The 23,850-nt window shown below is 44.4% G+C and overlaps 1 protein-coding gene and 1 pseudogene across 4 annotated transcripts in view; one reads left to right on the forward strand and one right to left on the reverse strand.

Annotated features, from left to right (window-relative positions):
* The window catches only part of CRTC1 (CREB regulated transcription coactivator 1), a 1,360,738-nt gene that overhangs the window by 1,120,069 nt on the left and 216,819 nt on the right, over nt 1–23,850 (forward strand). The window lies entirely within an intron of this gene.
* Nucleotides 1,992–3,159, reverse strand: LOC142316844 (dnaJ homolog subfamily C member 25-like; annotated as a pseudogene).

Below are 23,850 nucleotides of genomic sequence, written 5' to 3' on the forward strand. Positions count from 1 at the left end.
CCCAGGACTGATGTTGACGCAGCTCAGGTGGAGCAAGCCCCAGGAGGAAACAGTAGTGATGCGGGAAAAGGGCCGTAATAAGGGACTGAGGCAACAGTTGCAGGTCCAGGTCTTTTACTCACAGTTCTTATGATGCTGCCCTCAGGGTACTGGTCACCGCCGTGCTGGGCCCCAGCCGATCCCTGATGAATCAGAGGTCACCACCGATGTTGTGGAGTATGTGAGACCTTCCTCCTCTGTGCTGACATGCGGTTCCCCGTGGTCCGAAGCAATTTGGGGACCCCACCGTCAGTGTTAAGTGTCCCGTTCTGTATGCAGGTGATGCAGGTCCAATGTGGGGTCCAGCTGTGGCCCTGACCCTGGATCCTATATATGTCACTGTGCTCCTGGAAAATAGGTAGTAGGCGATGGGACTTGGAATCCCCATCCCCTTTTGTTAGAGTCTATGAAGGTTCCCCTAAGCGAGGGCTCTGCACCCCGATAGCACTGGCACTGTGGGAATGGTTAGGCTTGATCTCAGTTACCATGTTCTCCTCTGTCTCACCAGCTTCACCCGGTCATCTCCTGCTTCTCTCTGTCCTCCCGGTCTCTTCCAGTCTGCCCGGTCATAGCTACAGAAGCTTTTAAGCACTCTCTCTAGCAGCCGTGGTACTAAAAGTTCCATGATGTTCTGGCACTTTCTCCTTTCCTGAGATAGCTCTGAAGCACGCATCCTGGGCGATCTCCCTGAGGGGAGATGGACAGCACACCCCCCAGGGACCTGTTTCTTGTCTGTCTCAGGCCTCTTTCACACATTTGTGAAAACCACGCACATTTTTCATGGACGTGTCAAAGCTGCGTATTGCCCTCCATGTGCCGTGTTTATGGCACACGTGTGTTCTCCATGTGCTATCCGTGATAACATGCAGAGAACAGGAACTTGTTGCTCACCTGTCCCTGGCGTTGCTGTCCGTGGTTCTGATCTATGGTCTCCGGTCCTGCTGACTCACCGCTGCTTCCAGCCCGCAGTGGAGTGAATATGCGATGAGCAGAATTAGCGGGGGTCAGAAGCAAGTGACAGCAGAGGCAGAGACAACAGCGCTGGAGAAGGTGAGTATAGAAAGTCCTTTAAATTCAGACACGTGTGTTTTCTCCTGTGCGTGTCACACAGATCACATCCGTGCGGTCCATGTGCTGTCCGTGTGACACCCGTGATGCCGGAGAAAAACGGACATGTCTATGCGTGGAGCACACGGGCACACGTATGCTCCACACAGACACACGGCCCATGGCAAAACACGCATGTGAGCGCAGACCCATTGATTTTAATGGGTCTACGTGTGCTTGTGTCTCCGGCACATGAGGAAACGGACCAAACATGTGTCGGAGACACAGATGTGTGAAGGATGCCTCAGACTGATCTGACTAGAAACTGTTTGTGTTTGCTCACTTCTCGAGACGCCCCCACCCTTGGGATGACTCTTAGTGGCTGTTGCCCTGATAACCTGGAATTCCCCAGGCGGTCTGGCTTCCTGTGTAACTGAGTGTTTATGTAAGTTATGAGCTCAGGATGTGTGTAAGCTCTGAACACCAGTGGTTAACCCCTTCTTACCTGGATCAGTTCTGCACCTTAAGACAGATGCAGTACACTGTGGCACCTGAGGCCTCAGGGGTGCCACATGTGCATGCTGCATTGTGGTGGTGAACACAAAAATGCATGTTTTTGGCCCCAAAAAACACACATGGAGCAAAATTGCATCCAAAAAACACATATGATTTGCTGTGTTATTACCGTGTTTTTGCCCAATGAATTTATTGTGTCAAATCTATTGATAGATAGAAAGAATAGAAAGAACATATAGAATAGACAGAACATATAGAATAGATAGAAAGAACATATAGATTAGAAAATAATAATAAAGAACAGATAGATTAGATTGTAGGAAATAAGAGAATAGCTTGATAGAGCGATAGCTAGCTTGGCCAGCTGTTTTTTTTTTTTGTTTTTTTTTGTGTGCTCGAAACACAAAAAACTATATTTTATTTTATGAAAATATTTTAAAGGACCAAGTAAGACAGCATTGTCAGTCATCTACAAATGTGAGTCTTCCTGGTCCCTCATTCTTCATCCATCTTCTGTATCTCTTCCATCGTGGATCTGAAGCCATCTTTTTCTTCATTTCTTCCTCTTGCTCTTTTTTGTACATTTCATAATTCTCTCGGATCCACAGCTCCTCCTCAAGAAATGCTTTCTTCCGTTCATCTTCTAAACTGTCAAACTGAGACTGAGACATTTTCATGTGTTTACGGATGAGGTAGAGTTTTTCTGTCTCACCATACTCCTCTCCTTTGATATTAAACGTATACACCCATCGGATCTACCAACTCATATACTGGATGAAATAATAGGGGAATATGATGATTTGGAACAGGAGGATGTCATAGATTTGGGGTTTTTGATAGCCTCCTTTAATGTCTATTTTGTTCTTGATAATGTCCCTAATTATTTCCTCATCTTCTTCTTTAATTTCTTCTTTTGATCGCTTGTTCTTCCCCTTTTCTTTACCGCGATTCAGGAGACCTTGCTGCCTTGCAACTTCAGTGGCCTGGATTCGGTATTTTGGCACCGTTGCTAAGTATTTAATGGCTTCATTATAGCTGCTCCTCCAGCTGTAAAACTGAAAGAGTGAGATGACGCACACTGTAACAAAGATGACTATCCTCACATCCACTTTCGGAGCCAGACGCCTGCTGTAGTAGTGATAGTAGTGCCTGTAGTACTCCTCCGGGTGATCAAGCATATAGTCATAATCTTTCCGGGTTTCCTCATCCTTCAGCGTCTCATAAGCTGTGGCCACTTGTAGGAAGTGATTGTGCGCGGTCTCTTTGTCTTCAGGCGTCCGGTACCGGTCCGGGTGATACTTCCTGGCCAGCTGCCGGTATGCCCGGGTGATGTCCGCCTTGCTGGCATCTCTGCTCACCCCCAGGATGTCGTAGCACACCTGATGGCCGCAGTATAGACCTTCTGTGAGCGCCGCTGACTGCCCGGCCAGACATGCCAGACACAGGAACAGGGCGACGACCCGAAGAGACATGGAGGACCCGGGAAGGAGGAGAGGGACTACCGCTTCCCCCTCCGCCTTCCCCGGGACCGCCATGTCAACAGCCGCCAGCTGCAACGTGACACTGGGGAGGAGCTTGGCCAGCTGTTTTAATTATTTTTTGGTAAAAAAAAAAAATGACATGGGGTCCCTCTACATTTTTCATATCCAGCACAGGAACAGCAGCAGCTGTGGGCTGCATCTCTCAGCTGCCTGCTTTATCTTGGCTTTTTATGAAACATAGAGGGGATCCCATGCTTTTTTTTTTTTTTAAAAAAAACCAGTCAATGTTCAGTAGACAACTGGGGACTGATATTATTAGGGTGGGAAGAACAATGGTTGGTTATTTGGCCCTTTCCAGCCTAACAATAGCGGCCCACAGCCACCCCAGAAGTAGCGCATCCCTAACCGTTGCCCTGGTATGATGGCAAACAGGGTAATAAGGGGTTAATAGCAGCCCACAGCTGCAACTAAGCCCTAGATTAGTAATGGGAGGCGTCTTACTGATCTGTAAGTGAAAGTAAACAAACACCAAAAAATGCTTTATTTGAAATAAAAGACAAAAAACATCCTCTTTCACCACGTTATCAACCCCAAAAACACCCATGCAGTTCCGATCGTAATCCATACAAAGTCCCACAACGCTTCCAGCACTACTACATCTGAAGCTCACAGCGAGCGCCATAGAAAATGACTCTCGCTGTGAGCTCCACACAGTGACTGAAGTGAGCTGTTTTGAGAGGAAATTTTAACCCCACACTTTACAGTTATTCACCAAAAAACCTTCTTACATTAAAGTCAATAGAGCTGGGAGCTACAGGTCAGGAGGTCTGATTGGTTACTATAGGCAACGAAGGACATTGTTAGTATAAGACAGCTTATGTGGGAGGTAATATGATTTTGGTAGAGACAGACACAGAAACAGACAGACACACAGAGACATACACACGGAGAGACAGACACACACAGAGATGCACACACAGAGACATACATAGACTGAGACAGAGAAACCTAGAGACACACAGAAATAAAGACACACAAACACACACACACACACGGAGACAGACAGAGATAGAGACACACAGTGATAGATGCACAGCTACACACACAGACACACAGAAACACACAGCGATACAGAGAGACAGACATGCAGAGACAGACACAGAGAGAGACAGACAGAGAGGGAGAGTGGAAAAGTAGGAGAGATACACTTAGTTACTATCCCGGGCTACCCTGGGTACGTACTACAGCTAGTAATAAACTATACGGTAAGTAAAACTAGACATCTAGCCCAGATGTACATAGATGAACAATATATATATATATATGGATAAAAGTATTGGGAGAAACTTTAAAATATTTGAATTAAAGTTTTTCATTCAGTGACATTGGCATACTGTAAGTGTATAAAATCCAGCCTTTAGCAATGAAGTCTGCTTTACTAAAATTGTTGAAAGAATATGTCACTCTACAGAGCTCACTAAATAGTATTCTGTAATATGACATCATCATTTCAACAAATCACTTATGACTCCCAGCAATTCAGCAACAAAAAGGCAGAACTTGTAAAGTTAAATAGTGCAGTCACTGTGTGCTGAAGCACGTAGTGCCTAAAAGTGGCCAACATGCTACTGACTCAATAACTCTTGATATTAACATAATATTCATGGCATACGTTTCCATAGTTGAGCATTTGCATGCAAGCCTTAGGCTAGGGCCTCACTTTGCTTTTTACCTGCTTTTTTGCTGCTTTTTCAACTGCAGCGTTTAATGCCAAAATGGATGTGTTCTGCTTTTCAAGCAAAGTCTATGGGAATTTGGTTTTCTTGAACCCACTTTGCAGTTCAAAAAGGTGCCTTTTGTGGCAGAAATTTGGGCAAAAACTCAGCTTTGCAGTTCAAAACTCAAATGGCAGAAACAACTGACATGTTCAATGATCCAAACATCCTTATCAGTTTGAATTCCCAAATTTTTCTGTCTCTGTCATCTTTAAAATGACCTTTCAGTATTAGTACTTTTATATCTGTCATACTGTGTCCCTGTCTAGAGAAATGTTTTCCCACAGGCGTGTCCAGTTCATTTTTGATTGTGTGCCTGTGTAGATTCATCCTTGTTTGTAGTTTTTATTTAGTTTCCCCAATATATGTTCCTCCAGGGCATCTTGTGCACTGTATCATGTATACCACATTGGATGTATGATCTTTTAGTTCTGATTTGTGTTGGCTATGTGGACCGTATTTGTTGGTAAAATGTGGGTACAGGTCTTGTATTTCTTGCCATTACAGGAGAATGTGCCCGTCTCTGATGGTGATGAGAGGACACTTCTAAAAAGGAGATTCCTTAAGTTAGGGGGCTGTTTGTAGGAGAGAAGTGGTAATTTTGGGAATATTACTTTCAGTCTGTGGTCCCTGTGGAATATGGGTTGAAGATCAGCACTAATTTTCCTTAGGATGCTCATGTGGGGATTATATGTGACCACAAGCGGTACCCTATTGTTTTCCTCCCTCTGTTTGTAATCCAGGAGGCTGCTTCTTGGGATCCTTGTAGCTCTGTGGAACTGTTCATCTATTTACCAGTGGATGGTATCCTTGTTGTAGGAATGTATTTTTCAGGGATAGCAGATGTAGTTTTCTGTCCTCAATGTCTGAGCAGATCCAGATGTACCTCAGAGCCTGACTGTAGATGATGGATTTTTTTATGTGTCTTGGATGAAAGCTGTTCCATCTCAGATATGCCGGACGTCCTGTAGGTTTATGACAAACTGACATTTGTATGGTATTGTCTTTGTATATGGTTGTATCCAGAAAATTTATTTGGGACTTTGAGACGTTGAGGGTGAGTTTGATTGTTGGGTGGAATTTGTTGAAGTTGTTGTGGAAGGTGATCAGATCATCTTTTGAGCCTGTCCAGATTATTATCAGATCATCAATGTAGCGGAAGTATGCTAGAGGTTTAATAGCACAAGATTCCAAGAATTCTTCCTCTAGTTTAGCCATAAACATGTTAGCATATTATTGTGGTGACATTTTGCTTCCCATAGCGCTGCCCATACACTGTTGATATATATTATTTCCAAAGGAGAAATAGTTGTGGTGGAGCACAAACCTGATGAATTGCAGAGCTGGTTCCGTGGCCAGATTGTTTTTTTGGAGGAAATATTTGCATGCAGCAATCCCATCTTCGTGTGGGATGTTAGAGTAAAGAGACTCTACATCCATGGTGGCTGATATTGTATCCTCTGGAAGTGGACCCAAGGCTGACAATTTGCAGAGAATGTTTGTAGTATCCTGGATGTAACTGGGTGTGCTTCTCACCAGGGGTTTCAGAGTGTTCTCCACCCAGCCTGAGATATTCTCAGTTAATGTCCCAATACCAGAGCTGATGGGCCTCACTGGATTACCTTCTTTATGTATTTTGGGTAACATGTAGAAGGTACCTGTTTGGGGGATTGTCTGGTATTAGATCCAGTAGAGAGGATGACAGAGAGCCAAACTCATTGATGATATCTGTTAGTTCCTTTTTGGGTTTTTTTTGGTGGGATCTTCCTGGAGCGGAGTATAGTATTTTTTATCCAAGAGTTGTCTGTGTGCTTCCTGGATGTAGTCTGTCATATTCATAATTACTACAGCTCCTCCTTTGTCTACTGGTTTAATAATGATATTTTTGTTAGATTTTAACGATTTTATTGCTTTTCTTTCCTCCTTCTTAATGTTGTGTGGTACTTTGGGGTGTTTATCCAAAATGTCAGATTTGACTTTTTTACAGAAACAATCTATGTACTGATCCAGAGTTTGGTTTTGTCCAGGTTGTGGGGTCCAGTTTGTCCTCTTCTTTTTTGATGTGTCTTTCACATTGACTTGTGATCAAAAAGAAGAAGAACATACAAACGTCAGTTTATCATAAACCTACAGGACGTCCAGGATATCTGAGATGAACAGCTTTCATCCAAGACACATAAAAAAATCCATCATCTACAGTCAGGCTCTGAGGTACATCCGGATCTGCTCAGACATTGAGGACAGAAAACTACATCTGCTATCCCTGAGAAATACATTCCTACAACAAGGATACCATCCACTGGTAATAGATGAACAGATCCACAGAGCTACAAGGGTCCCAAGAAGCAGCCTCCTGGATTACAAACAGAGGGAGGAAAACAATAGGGTACCGCTTGTGGTCACATATAATCCCCACATGAGTATCCTAAGGAAAATTGGTACTGAAAGTAATATTCCCAGAATTACCACTTCTCTCCTACAAACAGCTCCCTAACTTAAGCAATCTCCTTGTTAGAAGTGTCCTCTCATCACCATCAGAGACGGGCACATTCTCCTGTAATGGCAAGAAATGCAAGACCTGTACCCACATTTTACCAACAAATACAGTCCACATAGCCAACACAAATCAGAACTACAAGATCATGGACCTCTTTTCATGTACATCCTCCCATGTGGTATACATGATACAGTGCACAAGATGCCCTGGAGGAACATATATTGGGGAAACTAAATAAAAACTACAAACAAGGATGAATCTACACAGGCACACAATCAAAAATGAACTGGACACGCCTATGGGAAAACATTTCTCTAGACAGGTACACAGTATGACAGATTTCAAAGTACTAATACTGAAAGGTCATTTTAAAGATGACAGAGACAGAAAGATTTGGGAATTCAAACTGATAAGGATGTTTGGATCTTTAACAAAAGGACTCAATTTAACACCTGGTTTTGTGACTCACTACATGGACACACTTCACACCTCCACCAGAAGAACCTCAGAAGTGATCTGAACAGACCACTTCCAACTCATCTGCATTTCTAAGAAAAAACTTAATTTGATTTTCTTGGCTTATCTTTAGGAGGCATCATCTTTCCCATGTCCTGTTGTAACATTCATTTGAATGTTGTGATTTGGTCTCAGTAATTCATTTGTAATTTGCCTGAAGAAGGAGCCTTGATGCTCTGAAAGCTTGCTAATATAATTTTTCTGGTTAGCCTATAAAGGTATCACTCCTAATATACTTTTGTCATTCTTGGGACATAGCCAGAAAAATCAATTGAAATACTAACACAGTACCACAATATTACCCTGTATTGCACATTGTAAGACATTTTGAGCAATTGTATGTATTTAACTCAACTTTGTGGAAACAGCTTGGGGAGGCCCATTTCTGTTCTAACATGTCTGTATGCTAGTGCACAAAGCAGGGTCCATAAAGGCATGGTTGTGTGATGTACACAGACCTGACAACCTAATTGAACAGTTTTGGGATGAACTAGAAGAGTGATGACAAACCAGGCTCTAGCATTCAACATCAGTGTCTATCCTCAGAAATGCTTTCCTGCATCAATGGGGAAAAATTCCCACAGATTAGATGTTTGCGGCCTAATCTCAGAGCAACATAATGTAGAATGACACCCAGATTGCAACAATGTGTCACTTACTAGGCTGCTTACTGTAGTGTTTAAATGGGTATTCCTATCTCCAAGATTATATCTCTATGTAGTAGGTATAATAATATTAGCAAATATCTCCAGTTATAAATGTAGTCTAGTTTTCCTGATAAGCTATATTTCTTACCTCATGTGCAGGCCTGGCAGTAGTTTGGTTACGACCACTAGCAACTATCTGTCCCTATATGCCCGTGGCCGTAATCTTGGATACTTAAGTTACTGTAATGCCTGCACATGAGGTAAGTGACATACAGTAGCTTTTCAGAAAAACTATACTACATTTCTAATTGGAGTTATTTGCTATTATTATCATTATGCCTTCTACTGTTATGATCCGGTAACCATGAAGATTACAAAAAACACCCATTGGTGGAAAAAATACCAAGAAACAGGAGTAGATGGAACCTGGGCTGACCGCAATCTCCTGACTATCAGACAACACTAGAAGTAGCCTTGAAGCGTTCCTAAAAACCTAGACACCATGTCACAGCCTGAGAAACTAGCTATGCCTTACAGAATGAAATGAGGAAATCTACCTTGCCTCAGAGCAGTCCCCAAAGGAAAAATAGAATTAGCAAAGGCGAGGCCCAACTAACTTGATACAAAGCAAAGGAAAGGAACTGATTGTGGTCAGTGAAAAATCCCTATATAAAAATACCAAACTCATGATAGTAAAAAAAGACCCTGGAGGTCATATGACATCACCCCCACTATATTAGGTACTCCTGTAAATAATGGGAGATACAAAATACCAAAAAAGAACACAAAAATACAGAAGAGCAAATAATCAAATCAGACAGGGATACAAATCCCTTTTCCTGCATTAAAGCCAGCACAGGGGAAACCCCCATGCTCACAACACAATTGAAACAAAGCTTCACCTGCAAGAAAACAGATACAAAGCAAAACAAGGAAAAACAACACTCTAAAGCCCACTACACACGCTTCAATATATCTCACAATCCGTCGTTGGGGTCAAGTTGTAAGTGACGCACATCCGGCATCGTTTGTGAGGTATCTGCGTGTGACAGCTACGTGCGATCAGGATTGAACGCAAAACCGTTGATCGCAAACACATCGTATCTTTGTCTAGAATTGAGCGTTTTGTTGCAGGAACCTAGTCAATTGTAACGTGTGACATCCCTCATACGATTTTGGTGTCTGATGCTATGTGCGCAGGTGTGCGCTCTGCACCGCAGCTTAAAAAAGGTCCGCTTCAGAGCGCAGCTGAAAAGCTGTGTTCTGAAGCGCCTCACAATGTCTGTCATTCACTAATCTCTGTCAGTCGGTCACTATCTCTGTCCCTCACTCTCTGTCCATGTCAGTCTATCCCCCTCTCTCATATACTCACTGATCCCCGATCCCCGGCGCTGCACGGCGTTCACACTGCTCTGGCGGCTTTTACTGTTTTGAAAAAGCCGGCCGCCCATTAAACAATCTCGTATTCCCTGCTTTCCCCGCCCACCGGCGCCTATGATTGGTTACAGTGAGACACGCCCCCACGCTGAGTGACAAGTGTCACACTGCACCCAATCACAGCAGCCGGTGGGCGTGTCTATACTGTGTAGTGAAATAAATAATTAAATAATTAAAAAAACGGCATGCGGTCCCCCCCAATTTTAAAATCAGCCAGATAAAGCCATACGGCTGAAGGCTGGTATTCTCAGGATGGGGAGCTCCACGTTATGGGGAGCCCCCCAGCCTAACAATATCAGCCAGCAGCCGCCCAGAATTGCCGCATACATTATATGCGACAGTTCTGGGACTGTACCCGGCTCTTCCCGATTTGCCCTGGTGCGTTGGCAAATCGGGGTAATAAGGAGTTATTGGCAGCCCATAGCTGCCAATAAGTCCTAGATTAATCATGTCAGGCGTCTATGAGACACCCTCCATGATTAATCTGTAAATTACAGTAAATAAACACACACACCCGAAAAAAATCCTTTATTAGAAATAAAAAACACAAACATATATATACCCTGGTTCACCACTTTAATCAGCCCCAAAAAGCCCTCCATGTCCGGCGTAATCCAGGATGCTCCAGCATCGCTTCCAGCGCTGCTGCATGGAGGTGACCGGAGCTGCAGCAGACACAGCCGCTCCGGTCACCTCCACGCAGCTAATGAAGACAGCCGTGCGATCAGCTGAGCTGTCAGTGAGGTTACCCGCTGTCACTGGATCCAGCGGTGGCCGCGGGTAACCTCAGTGACAGCTCAGCTGATCGCGCTACTCACCGCCGCTCCTATCACCTCCACGCAGCAACTGAGGTGAGTAGCGCGATCAGCTGAGCTGTCACTGAGGTTACCCGCGGCCACCGCTGGATCCAGTGACAGCGGGTAACCTCAGTGACAGCTTAGCTGATCGCACGGCTGTCTTCATTAGCTGCGTGGAGGTGACCGGAGCGGCTGTGTCTGCTGCAGCTCCGGTCACCTCCATGCAGCAGCGCTGGAAGCGATGCTGGAGCATCCTGGATTACGCCGGACATGGAGGGCTTTTTGGGGCTGATTAAAGTGGTGAACCAGGGTATATATATGTTTGTGTTTTTTATTTATAATAAAGGATTTTTTTCGGGTGTGTGTGTTTATTTACTGTAATTTACAGATTAATCATGGAGGGTGTCTCATAGATGCCTGACATGATTAATCTATGACTTATTGGCAGCTATGGGCTGCCAATAACTCCTTATTACCCCGATTTGCCAACGCACCAGGGCAAATCGGGAAGAGCCGGGTACAGTCCCAGAACTGTCGCATATAATGTATGCGGCAATTCTGGGCGGCTGCTGGCTGATATTGTTAGGCTGGGGGGCTCCCCATAACGTGGAGCTCCCCATCCTGAGAATACCAGCCTTCAGCCGTATGGCTTTATCTGGCTGGTTTTAGAATTGGGGGGGGACCGCACGCCGTTTTTTTTAATTATTTAATTATTTATTTCACTACACAGTATAGACACGCCCACCGGCTGCTGTGATTGGGTGCAGTGTGACACCTGTCACTCAGCGTGGGGGCGTGTCTCACTGTAACCAATCATAGGCGCCGGTGGGTGGGGAAAGCAGGGAATACGAGATTGTTTAATGGGCGGCCGGCTTTTTCAAAACAGTAGAAGCCACCGGAGCAGTGTGAACGCCGTGCAGCGCCGGGGATCGGGGATTGGTGAGTATGAGAGAGGGCTGCTAACTTCAGTCACTTAGGAGATTAGCGGTCACCGGTGAGCCCTTCACAGGTGACCGCTAATCAGGGCGCGACACAGACAGAGCCGCAGCATGACCGTGAAGTCGGGTGAAGTTCACCCGAGTTCATTCTGACAGTGCGGCTCTGTCTGTGTCTGCTGTCATCTGCCATTCAGCTCTGCTACATGGCTGTCTGTGTCTGCTGTTAGCGGCCATGTAGCAGAGCTGAACGGCAGATGACATAGTAAAAACGCATCCCTACACATTACACACGCTTGGCAAGTCAATAAATAAAAAAAAAAAAAGGTGCCCAATGCATACGTCACAGAACACATGATCTAAAGGATCACACACAAAATTGATCAATTTAACATAGACTACTAACGCACGTGTGACAGCAAATGAACGCCCTATGTGCAATCTCATAAGATCCCGTATGCAACCTGGGCGTGTCACATCGCAAATGCGATTGTACAACTAATTGCAACGTGTAAAGTGGGCTTAAGATGTAAACAAGAGAGCATGGCAAAACTAAAGCTTATCTGCAGAAGTCTTGCTCAGGGATACAGGGAAGGACAAATCTCCAGGCCAGGAACAGAGACAGGGAATATACAATTATAACCAGCATCAGCCGGGCAGAAAGTGCTCTCCTATATTGACCAGACTTGTCTGCAATAGGACTTCCCCAATTCCCAATTAACACCGACACCTGTCTGAATCAATGGCTCAGATTTAGCTGCACCACCATTCCTGGCCACCAGAGGGAGCTTTAAAACAGCACTGACACAGACGACGTTCACAACAGTACTGCCCCTTGAGGAAGGGTCACCGAACCCCCACCAGAACCACCGGGTCTGTCAGGATAGGCATGGTGGAAGGCACGAACCAATCTGTCAGCGTGAATGTTAGAAGCAAAGACTCAAGAATTGTCCTCCTGACCATAACCCTTCCACTGAACAAGATACTGGACTTTTCATCTATTAAAACGGGAATCCAAAATTTTCTCTACCTCATACTCCAGATCCCCTTTTACAAACACAGGATCCAGGGGCGCCGCCGTAGGAACTACTGGCTCCACATGTTTCTTTAAGACAGACTTATGAAAGACATTATGAATTGCAAACAACTTGGGAAGAGCCAAACGAAACGATACGGGATTAATAATCTCCAAAATCTTATAGGGCCCTATAAATCTAGGCTTAAATTTAAGCAAGGAAACTCTCATAGGAACATTCCTGGAAGAGAACCAGACCATGTCCCCCACTTTAAACCGGGGACCAACTGTCCTATGTTGGTTAGCAAACCTTTGAGCATTCTCCTGGGACTGAAACAATTTGTCCACTACTTGAGCCCAAATCTGCTGCATTGTCTCCACCACTGAATCAACACCCGGATAGGCCAAAGCAGCAACCTGCCCTGAAGAGAAGATAGGATGAAATGCAAAATTGCAGAAAAAAGGCAACATCAAAGTAGCAGAGCTCACCCTATTATTGAGAGCAAACTCTGCCAAGGCCAAAAAAGCCAATCATCTTGATCAGCAGATACAAAACATCTCAAATACATTTCCAAGGTCTAATTAGCTTCCTCAGTCTGGCCATTGGTCTGCAGATGAAAAGTAGAATAAAAAGACAGTTCAATGCCTAATCTAGAACAAAGTACTCTCCAAAATCTAAACACAAACTGAACTCCTCTGTCTGACACAATATTCTCAGGAATACCATGTAAAGAACCACCTGTTGAAAAAACAAGGGCACCAACTCTGAAGAAGACTGCAACTTCGGTAATGGTACCAAATGGACCATCTTAGAGCATCTGTCACAAATAACCCAAATAACAGTCATCCTCTGAGAGACAGGAAGATCCGAAATAAAATCCATGGCAATATGAGTCCAGGGTCTCTTAGGCACTGTTAATGGCAACAACAATCCACTAGAACGTGCACAAGAAGGTTTGAATCTGGAACAAATTACACAAGATTGAACGAAACTCCTGACATCCCGAGACAAAGAAGGCCACCAAAAAGACCTAGTCGCAAGATCCCTAGTACCAAAAATCCCAGGATGACCAGCCAATACAGAACAATGAATATCAAACAAAACTCTAGTCCTCCATTGATCAGGAACATAAAGCTTCCCCACAGGACATCTCTCAGGTTTGTCCCCCTGAAATCTCTGAAGTGCTAACCTTAAATCGGGAGAAATAGCGGCGAGGACCACACCTTCATTCAGGATGTTAGATGGCTCTGCAACATCCAGAGAATCAGCAAAGAAACCCCTAGAGAGAGCATCGGCTTTTATATTGTTAGTGCCCGGAGGAAAAAAGACCACAAAATTGAAACGTGTAAAAAATAGAGCCCACCTAGCCTGCCTAGGATTCAGTCTCTTGGCAGATTCAAGATAGGTCAGATTCTTATGATCAGTGAGCGCCACAATTTGATATCTCGCCCCCTCCAGCCAGTGTCTTCATTCCTCAAAGTCCCACTTAATTTCCAATAATTTCTGATTACCAACATTATAATTTCGTTCAGATGGAGAAAATTGCCGAGAGAAGGCACAAGGCTTAAGCTTGGAAGTACTGGGATCTCTTTGAGACAAAACTGCACCTGCTCCAATCTTTGAGCCATCTATCTCCACTTCAAATGGAAGAGAAACATCAGGTTGCTGCAGGACTGGGGCAGAAGTGAACCTCTTTTTAAGCTCTAGAAAGGCCATAATTGCTTCTGAAGTCCGATTCTCAACATTAACTCCCTTTTTGGTTAAATCAGTCAAAGGCTTAACCACACTAGAGAAATTGCCTATAAATGTACGATAGAAATTGGCAAAGCCCAGAAATTTTTGAAGGGATTTCAAAGAGGTCAGCTGATCCCAGTCATGAATTGCCTGAACCTTGACCGAATCCATTTCAATAGAATCTGGGGACAAAATAAACCCCAAAAAGGAAATTTTCTGCATACCAAAGAGACATTTTGATCCCTTAACGAACAATGAATGTTCCCCAAGTATCTGAAAAACTTTCCGGACCTGCTGCACATGAGCATCACAATCATCAGAAAAAAATCATGATATCATCCAAATAGACAATCAGGAATTTGCCATTTAGGTCCCGAAAAATATCCTTTATGAATGATTGAAAGACGGAGGGGGCATTAGTGAGCCCAAAAGGCATCACTAGATACTCAAAATGCCCCTCAGGGGTGTTAAAGGCCATCTTCCATTTATCACCCTCCTTAATTCGACTGAGATTATACGCTCCCCTAAGATCAAGTTTCGTAAACCACTTAGCTCCCTTTACTCTGGAAAACAGATCTGACATCAAGGGTAATGCATACTGATATTTAACAGTGATTTTATTAAGGAGACGATAGTCAATTTAAGGTCTCAATGACCCATCCTTCTTGGACACAAATAAATAAACGGCACCCATAGGTAACATGGATGGTCTAATATGACCTTTCTCCAAAGACTCCTTAATATAGGTTGTCATAGCATCATGTTCAAGAACAGATAGATTGAAGATCTGTCCCTTAGGAAACTTGCAACCTGGCATCAAATCAATGGCACAATCACACTCCCTGTGGGAGGGCAAAGAATCAGAACCAGTCTCATTAAACACGTCAAGAAAATCAGACAAATATTCACGTACATCATGGCCCGGAGGGGAAATAGACAGCACAGAAAAATTATTATGCACACATTGACAACCCCAACTAACCACAGACAAGGATCTCCAATCAAGAACTGGATTATGGGTCTGCAGCCAAGAGAATCCCAGTACCAAAACATCATGCAAGTTGTGTAATACTAAAAATTTACAAACCTCCTGATGAGCTGGCGCAACCTTCATACACAGTGTGCAGAATTATTAAGCAAGTTGTATTTAGAGGATTTTTTTTATTATTGATCAACAACTATGTTTTGAATAAACCCAAAAGACTCATAAATATCAAAGCTTAATATTTGGAAGTTGGAGTGGGGTTTTTTTTTAGATTTGGCTATCTTAGGAGGATATCTGTTTGTGCAGATAACTATTACTATGCAGAATTATTAGGCAACTTAATAAAAACCAAAGATATTCCCATCTCACTTTTATTTTTTCAAGGTAAACCAATATAACTGCACAAAATTTAGAAATAAACATTTCTGACTTACAAAAACAAAACCCCAAAAAATTAGTGACCAATATAGCCACCTTTCTTTATGATGACACTCAATAGCTGACCATCCATAGATTCTGTCAGTTGCTTCATCTGTTTACGATCAACATTGCGTACAGCAATAAAATGTGTGTAGATCTTACATTTTATGAGGGACCACAGGTTCTCTATGGGGTTCAGATCAGGTGAACAAGGGGGCCATGTCATTATTTTTTCATGTTTTAGACCTTTACTGGCAAGCTACGCTGTGGAGTAGTTGGATGTATGTGATGGAGCATTGTCCTGCATGAAAATCATGTTTTTCTTGAACGATACTGACTTCTTCCTGTACCACTGCTTGAAGACGTTATCTTCCAGAAACTGGCAGTAGGTCTGGGAGTTGAGCTTCACTCCATTCTCAACCTATAAAGGTCCCACAAGTTCATCTTTGATGATACCAGCCCATACCAGTACCCCACCACCACCTTGCTTGTGTCTGAGTCGGAGTGGAGCTCTCTGCCCTTTACTAATCCAGCCTCTGGCGCATCCATCTAGCCCATCAAGAGTCATTCTCATTTCATCAGTCCATAAAACCTTTGAAAAATCAGTCTTAAGATATTTCTTGGCCCAGTCTTGACGTTTTATCTTATGTTTCTTGTTCAAAGGTGGTCCTTTTTCAGCCTTCCTCACCTTGACCATGTCCCTGAGTATGGTGCACCTTGTGCTTTTTGATACTCCAGTAATGTTGCAGCTCTGAAATATGGCCAAACTGGTGGCAAGTGGCATCTTGGCAGCTTCATGCTTGATTTTCCTCAAATCATGGGCAGTTATTTTGCGCCTTTTTTGCCCAACACGCTTCTTGCAACCCTGTTGACTATTTGCCATGAAACGCCTGATTGTTCGGTGATCACGCTTCAAAAGTTTGTCAATTTGAAGACTTCTGCATCCCTCTGCAATATATCTCACAATTTTGGACTTTTCAGAGCCCGTCAAATCTCCCTTGTGACCCATTTTGCCAAAGGAAAGGAAGTTGCCTAATAATTAAGCACACCTTATATTGGGTTTTGAGGTCATTACACCACACCACTCCTCATTACAGAGATGCACATCACCTGATTTACTTAATTGGTAGTTGGCTCTCAAGCCTATACAGCTTGGAGTAGGACTACATCTATAAAAAGTATCATGTGATCAAAATACTCATTTGCCTAATAATTCTGCACACTGTAATTACCTGGGTCCAAAAACTGGGGTTTATTTTCAGCTAAGGGAGTAGCATCAATGCCCCTTAAAGGAATAGGAGTTTGTAAAGGTACCATAGGAAAACCACAAGTCTTAGCAAAACCAAAATCCATCAAGTTCAGGGCGGTCCCTGAATCAAGAAAGGCCATAGCCGAAAATGAGGATAAAGAGCAAATCAGAGACAGACAAAAGAAATTTAGGTTGCACAGTACCCACAGTAAATGAACGAGCAAATCTCTTGTCCCATTTAGGGCAGACAGACAGAGTGTGAAACGCATAGCCACAAAAAAAAACACAACCTATTTCTCCGTCTAAACCCCTGCCGCTCAACATTAGAGAGGACACTATCACATTGCACAGGCTGTGCAAACCGATCCGCAAGCAATACATCAGAACGCATTGTTTTACGCTCGCGTAAACGCCTATCAATCTTAATGGCTAAAGTCATAGAGGCATTGAGACCTGAAGGAATCGGAAATCCTACCATAACTTCCTTCACTGCGTCCACAATACCCTTACAAAAGAGTGCCGCAAGAGCATCATCATTCCATTTATGGACCGCCCACTTTCTGAATTTCGGACAAAAAACTTCAGCGGGATCCTAACCTTGGATCAAAGCCAGCAAGGCTTCTCTCTGCTTGATCAATAAAATTGAGTTCATCATTAGAGTTGAGCGCGGTTCGCGGTTCTCCAGTTCGCGGCTCGAGTGATTTTGGGGGCTGTTCTAGATCGAACTAGAACTCGAGCTTTTTGCTAAAGCTCGATAGTTCTAGATACATTCGAAAACGGTTCTAGCAGCAAAAAGACAAGCTAATTACTAGCTGGCTTTCCGCTGTAATAGTGTAAGTCACTCTGTGACTCACACTATTATGAAATTTCAGTGTATAGTGTGCGGGAACAGCGCATTCAGATCACTGCTGTACGGATAATGGCCTTTTTTTTTTTTTTTTCCTTGTCTTCCTTCCCTAAGCGAGCGCGTGTAGTGGGGCAGGCCAGCATGTCAGCCAATCCCAGACACACACACACAGCTAAGTGGACTTTTAGCCAGAGAAGCAACGGCATGTGTGATAGGATGTCCATGTCACATGTCCCTGTATTATAAAAACGGACATTTTCCTCCAGCACGCCATTATCTGCCTTCTGCGTCTTGGTGTCAGTCACCGCTGGCGTAGCTCCTGTCTCCGATACTGCTGTGTACGCTCTATACACAGCGCTATACAGAATAGGGATAGAAGTTTCTATTAGTCCTTTTAAGGGCTAATACCGGCAGGGTCAGAGCCATAGGTGACAGTCAGGTCCGTGAAAACAGATTTTAACAGCTACACAAGATGACAGTGTCTGTGTAGCTAAGGTCAGGGATTTTCTCGCTGCATTTCCCCATTAGGAGGGATAGAAAGGCAGGCTTCCTTTCCTCTACCCAGACCCACAACCCTGCCACTGTACCCTCCTGCTCTTTGCACACTCAAGCTCATTGTTACTAAGCCATTATACTAGCAAACACTGAGTAAACTTAGTGGCATCCTAAAAGTGGCTGTTGGACTTCCATTAGTGTCCCACTGGTGCAAAGCTATTTGCAGTACCACTGCATTACACCCTCCTGCTCTGTTTTTAATAAGCTATAATAATAGCAAAAAATGCTGCCATTCAGTGGCATACAAAAAGTGGCTGTTGTACTCCATTTGTGCCCCACAGGTGCCAAGCTATTTACAGCACCTCTGCATTACACCCTCCTGCTCTGTTTTTAATAAGCTATAATAATAGCAAAAAATGCTGCCATTCAGTGGCATCCTAAAAGTGGCTGTTGGACTTCCATTAGTGTCCCACTGGTGCAAAGCTATTTGCAGTACCACTGCATTACACCCTCCTGCTCTGTTTTTAATAAGCTATAATAATAGCAAAAAATGCTGCCATTCAGTGGCATACAAAAAGTGTCTGTTGTACTCCATTTGTGCCCCACAGGTGCCAAGCTATTTACAGCACCTCTGCATTACACCCTCCTGCTCTGTTTTTAAAAGCTATAATAATAGCAAAAAATGCTGCAACTTAGTGGCATACAAAAAGTGGCTGTTGTACTCCATTTGTGCCCCACAGGTGCCAAGCTATTTACAGCACCTCTACATTACACCCTCCTGCTCTGTTTTTAAAAGCTATAATAACAGCAAAAAATGCTGCAACTTAGTGGCATACAAAAAGTGGCTGTTGGACTTCCATTAGTGTCCCACTGGTGCAAAGCTATTTGCAGCACCTCTGCATTACACCCTCCTGCTCTGTTTTTAATAAGCTATAATAATAGCAAAAAATGCTGCCATTCAGTGGCATCCTAAAAGTGGCTGTTGGACTTCCATTAGTGTCCCACTGGTGCAAAGCTATTTGCAGTACCACTGCATTACACCCTCCTGCTCTGTTTTTAATAAGCTATAATAATAGCAAAAAATACTGCCATTCAGTTGCATCCTAAAAGTGGCTGTTGGACTTCCATTAGTGTCCCACTGGTGCAAAGCTATTTGCAGTACCACTGCATTACACCCTCCTGCTCTGTTTTTAATAAGCTATAATAATAGCAAAAAATGCTGCCATTCAGTGGCATCCTAAAAGTGGCTGTTGGACGTCCATTAGTGTCTGACTGGTGCAAAGCTATTTGCAGTACCACTGCATTACACCCTCCTGCTCTGTTTTTAATAAGCTATAATAATAGCAAAAAATGCTGTCATTCAGTGGCATACAAGAAGTGGCTGTTGTACTCCATTAGTGTCCCACTGGTGCCAAGCTATTTCTAGCACCTCTGCATGACACCCTCCTGCTCTGTTTTTAATAAGCTATAATAATAGCAAAAAATGCTGCCATTTAGTGGCATACAAGAAGTGGCTGTTGGACTTCCATTATTGTCCCACTGGTGCCAGGCTATTTCCAGCACCTCTGCATTACACCCTCCTGCTCTGTTTTTAATGAGCTATAATAATAGCAAAAAATGCTGCCATTTAGTGGCATACAAGAAGTGGCTGTTGTACTCCATTAGTGCCCCACTGGTGAAAAGCTATTTGCAGCACCTCTGCATGACACCCTCATGCACATTTTGCTACGCTAATTTTATATCAAACTCAGGGAATTCCTTGCTGCATTTGATCATTCGGAGGGATAGAAAGTGAGGCTTCCTTTTACTGTCCTGGTACCCACAGAACACGGCCACTGTACCAACCTGTCCACTTTTGCCACGCTATTTAATTTTCCCAAAGAGCTGACTCTTTTTCTGCCTTCCTAAAATTGTCTGTAATACTAAGTTAGTGTTCCTTTGCTGCCAAGCAAGGTACAACACATGTGCATTCTACACTCCTTTCCATTTCTGGAATGCAATTATTAACTGCAGGTAGTCCAGCCAATCTGTGACGAAGGTGCAGGTGTGAATATAATGTAGCCTGCATCCAATGTTGGTTTTCTCGATGTCTGACAGCTCAACAATACCATCTGTTTCCACTTCCAAAACAAGTGATGACCTGCCAATCACACTCCCTGTTGAGTGTAAAGGGGTGGAAGTTCAGTGTGAAAAACCATGTGAGACTGCTGTCCCCACAGTCACAGAGGATGAAGAGCACGCAGATGCACTTGATGGGGCAGGCGGTGGTTGCACAGGCACGCTAGGCCGTATTGTAGCACAGTGAAATTCACATTGTGACTTATGCTTCATTTTAAGTCGTGTACAGGGTGGGCTCCCCAGTATGCAGCAAAACCAGGCAACAGGAAAAGGACTCTAGTCAGTTGGGTTGATAAATGATTGTTTAACTTTACCAAAACAAACAATAAGAACCATGCATACAATTTAAATAACTGAACAATCTATTCTGTTGCCTACTACCTGCTAATCCCTCTGCGTAGCAGTAATTGTGTGTTTGTGCGTGTGTGTGTGTGTGTGTTTGTGCGAACACGACTTACCAGTGGCGCATCACAAGAGCTTCCCAGTTTTCTACCTAAACATATACAAAACACATTACCCCCCTGAATACCCTTGTTAGCTGAAGCCTCACAGATAAGGCAGATGATAACAGTGTGAATGCAAACCACACAGCTCTGCAACACAGTCATGGAAATCTTGAAAAGCAACAGTCAATGCAAACATGTGTCGCTGTCCCTCTATGATTTAAACTGTACGTGACAATTTGACAGTGCAGAGGCAGCAAGTTTTATTGTCTATAAATAGTCGGCCTACCCAGAACAGATATGTGTTTTGCTAATAAAACAAAGTGTTGCGTGCCCGCATTATTGTCTGGGCACAGCCTACCGTACCCGGGTACTGTGATGTCCAGTTGCCAGAAATACAGACTTTACGCTCCTCTCACGGTAAGCAGTATAGACAGCACCGTAAGAATGTTGGTCTGTGGCACAGGATGCTGCTCACTGGCGTTACGGTACTCCTCACCAAACTCCAAAATGACTCCCCTCACAATTGAACGAATGTTTCCGCGGTGGCTCCTTGCTGTAACACACACCTTTAGCTTTTCCTTCTGTTCATAGACAGCATCTCCAAGTCCACACCCGAAGAGCAATTTCTCCTCCACGTCTAAGTGTGGAGAGGCAGCTAGTGCGCATGCGTGTGCCGATTTACCCCAGCCGCAGCCTAACTACAGTGTTTCGCCTAGTGAGTATGCTCAGCCTGACTGTGCCATTCCTGAGGCTAAGTCTTCATTTCGGGATACAGCGCATGCTCCCACACTTAGTGCGAAAAGCCTCTTTGCACAGGTACTTGCACTCCGTGATGGGTCTAAGTCCTGTTTTGTGCCTAGACACCGTGCTAAAGCTGATAGTCTTTTTTCACAGACTGTATTTCATGCTACTGAGCATGCTCAAACACTTACTGCATCAGAGACTAGGTCCGGTAATGAACTCTTTGGCCCTGCCCCTGATGTGGGGGGCCCATATAGACCACAGGGCATCAGGTGTCCTGACGATGTGGCCAGGCCACTCCCAAATGGCTTGCAGAGGCCCGCCCCTATGACTTGTCACCTCATTATTGATGGTCAGACGATGACTGGTGAGGTGTTTGTGTCGTGGCAGCCATGAGGTCATTATTGAAGTTAGGGTTCCAAATAGGACGCTAGTTATGCCACTCATGACGTGTCACTCTGCTTTTGTCTCCAGGAGGTGCATTGTGGTCCACCCTGGTTTGGGGCGGACCCAGGTTATAAAAGGGGCTGGAGCCAACAAGGAGGTGTGCAGTCTTCTATTATGCTCCGAAAGAGCACCCCTCCATGTGTTGAACCCATTGCGGCTTTAGGCCAGAGGTAGGCAGGGATAGGGCGTCGATGCAGGCCGCCACCACAGTTGGTAACGCAGAACGGTTAAGACCAGCTCCTTTCCTACCAGTCCTGCTTGTGCAGCCCAGTGGCATTAACAGGCCTGCTGCTGCTGATGCGCCTGCTGTCCACAGGTGTGGCCCCAATGCACACGGTCAGCGTACTCAATGGCCCCTGTGTTGTTAACAGGGAGTTCCTGGGCAGGGTGGGCGTGTTGACCCTGTGACGCTAACAGGGCTCCCAGTCTCCAGATCTGAGTGGCGTCTAACTCGGTTCAGGCTACTATTAGTTTCATAGCCACACAGCTCTGTATCCTCCGCCTAACCTTCCAGTTGCCAACCTCTCCTTTTCCATCTGGGAGCACGGTGGACACTGACTGCTGATGGGGATATATACCTTTCTCTTTCTTTTCTTATTAATTTTCGTTATATAGCGGTAACATAGTATATACCACCTTATCCAAATCTGCCAGTCCCACCGTAACAGATGGTGTTTCTTCAGCAAATGTTACTTTTGCTTAACCACCAAACCCACGGACAAAAACTTTTTTCCCCTTTCCAACCCACCTGTTCCCCTTTCCACCAGCATCTGTCCTTTTTCGACTCATTTTGTATATGACCAAAAGTGCAACTCTGCAGGGACACCGTACTCAATGCCATCTCAGCACAGCAGCCAGCCCTCGGTCCCTCAGATGTGGACAAGTAAAAGACCATTTCCTCCTATCCATGACAAAGCGTTGAGATTCACTCTGTGCAGCACTGGTGTTTAGTGGAAAAGCAGATCTAAGATTGCGTACCACCTTCTGCAGATACTCCTGTACACGTGCGTCCCTTTCTATGGCAGGAATTATTTCGCCAAATTTTGTCTTTTACCGGGGATCTAACAGTGTGGCAACCCAGTAAATAGCATTACTTCGAATTCGTACAATCCGAGGGTCATGTTGTAGGTAGTGCAGCAAGAAGGCGCTCATGTGACTTATGCATCCAGGAGGACCAAGTCCTTGGTGTGTTGGTGGCAGAGAGGTGAGAATCGTGCCTCCTTCCTCTGCCCTCTCCCCCAACCTCGCACAACCGAAATGTGAGCAAGCTCTCACTCATCTGCTGAGTCTTCCATGCCCATCGCCAGTTCGTCCTCCATTTCTTCATGGGCTCCTGCACCTTCCTCAACACTTTTTGCTGATACTATGCGCCCTTGTTAATCCCTTTCCCCCACCATGACTGCCGCCTAGGTGCCGCTGACCATCTGGACCTCGTAGATCTTGTTATCCCTTCCGCATATGACTCCTCCTGTACTTCCTCCCCTTCCTCTTGTCCCAACACCTGACTCCGAATAATGCTTACAGTGTGCTCCATCATGTAGATGACCAGAATTGTCACGCTGAGAATGGCATTGCCAGTGCTAAACATCTTCGTCGACATTTGTAAACTGTGTAAAAGGGTGCATAGGTCCTTGATCTGACACCACTACAGCAGCGTGATCTGCA

The sequence above is a fragment of the Anomaloglossus baeobatrachus genome, chromosome 1, assembly GCF_048569485.1.
Source record: "Anomaloglossus baeobatrachus isolate aAnoBae1 chromosome 1, aAnoBae1.hap1, whole genome shotgun sequence".
In the NCBI taxonomy this organism is placed as follows: Eukaryota; Metazoa; Chordata; class Amphibia; order Anura; family Aromobatidae; genus Anomaloglossus; species Anomaloglossus baeobatrachus.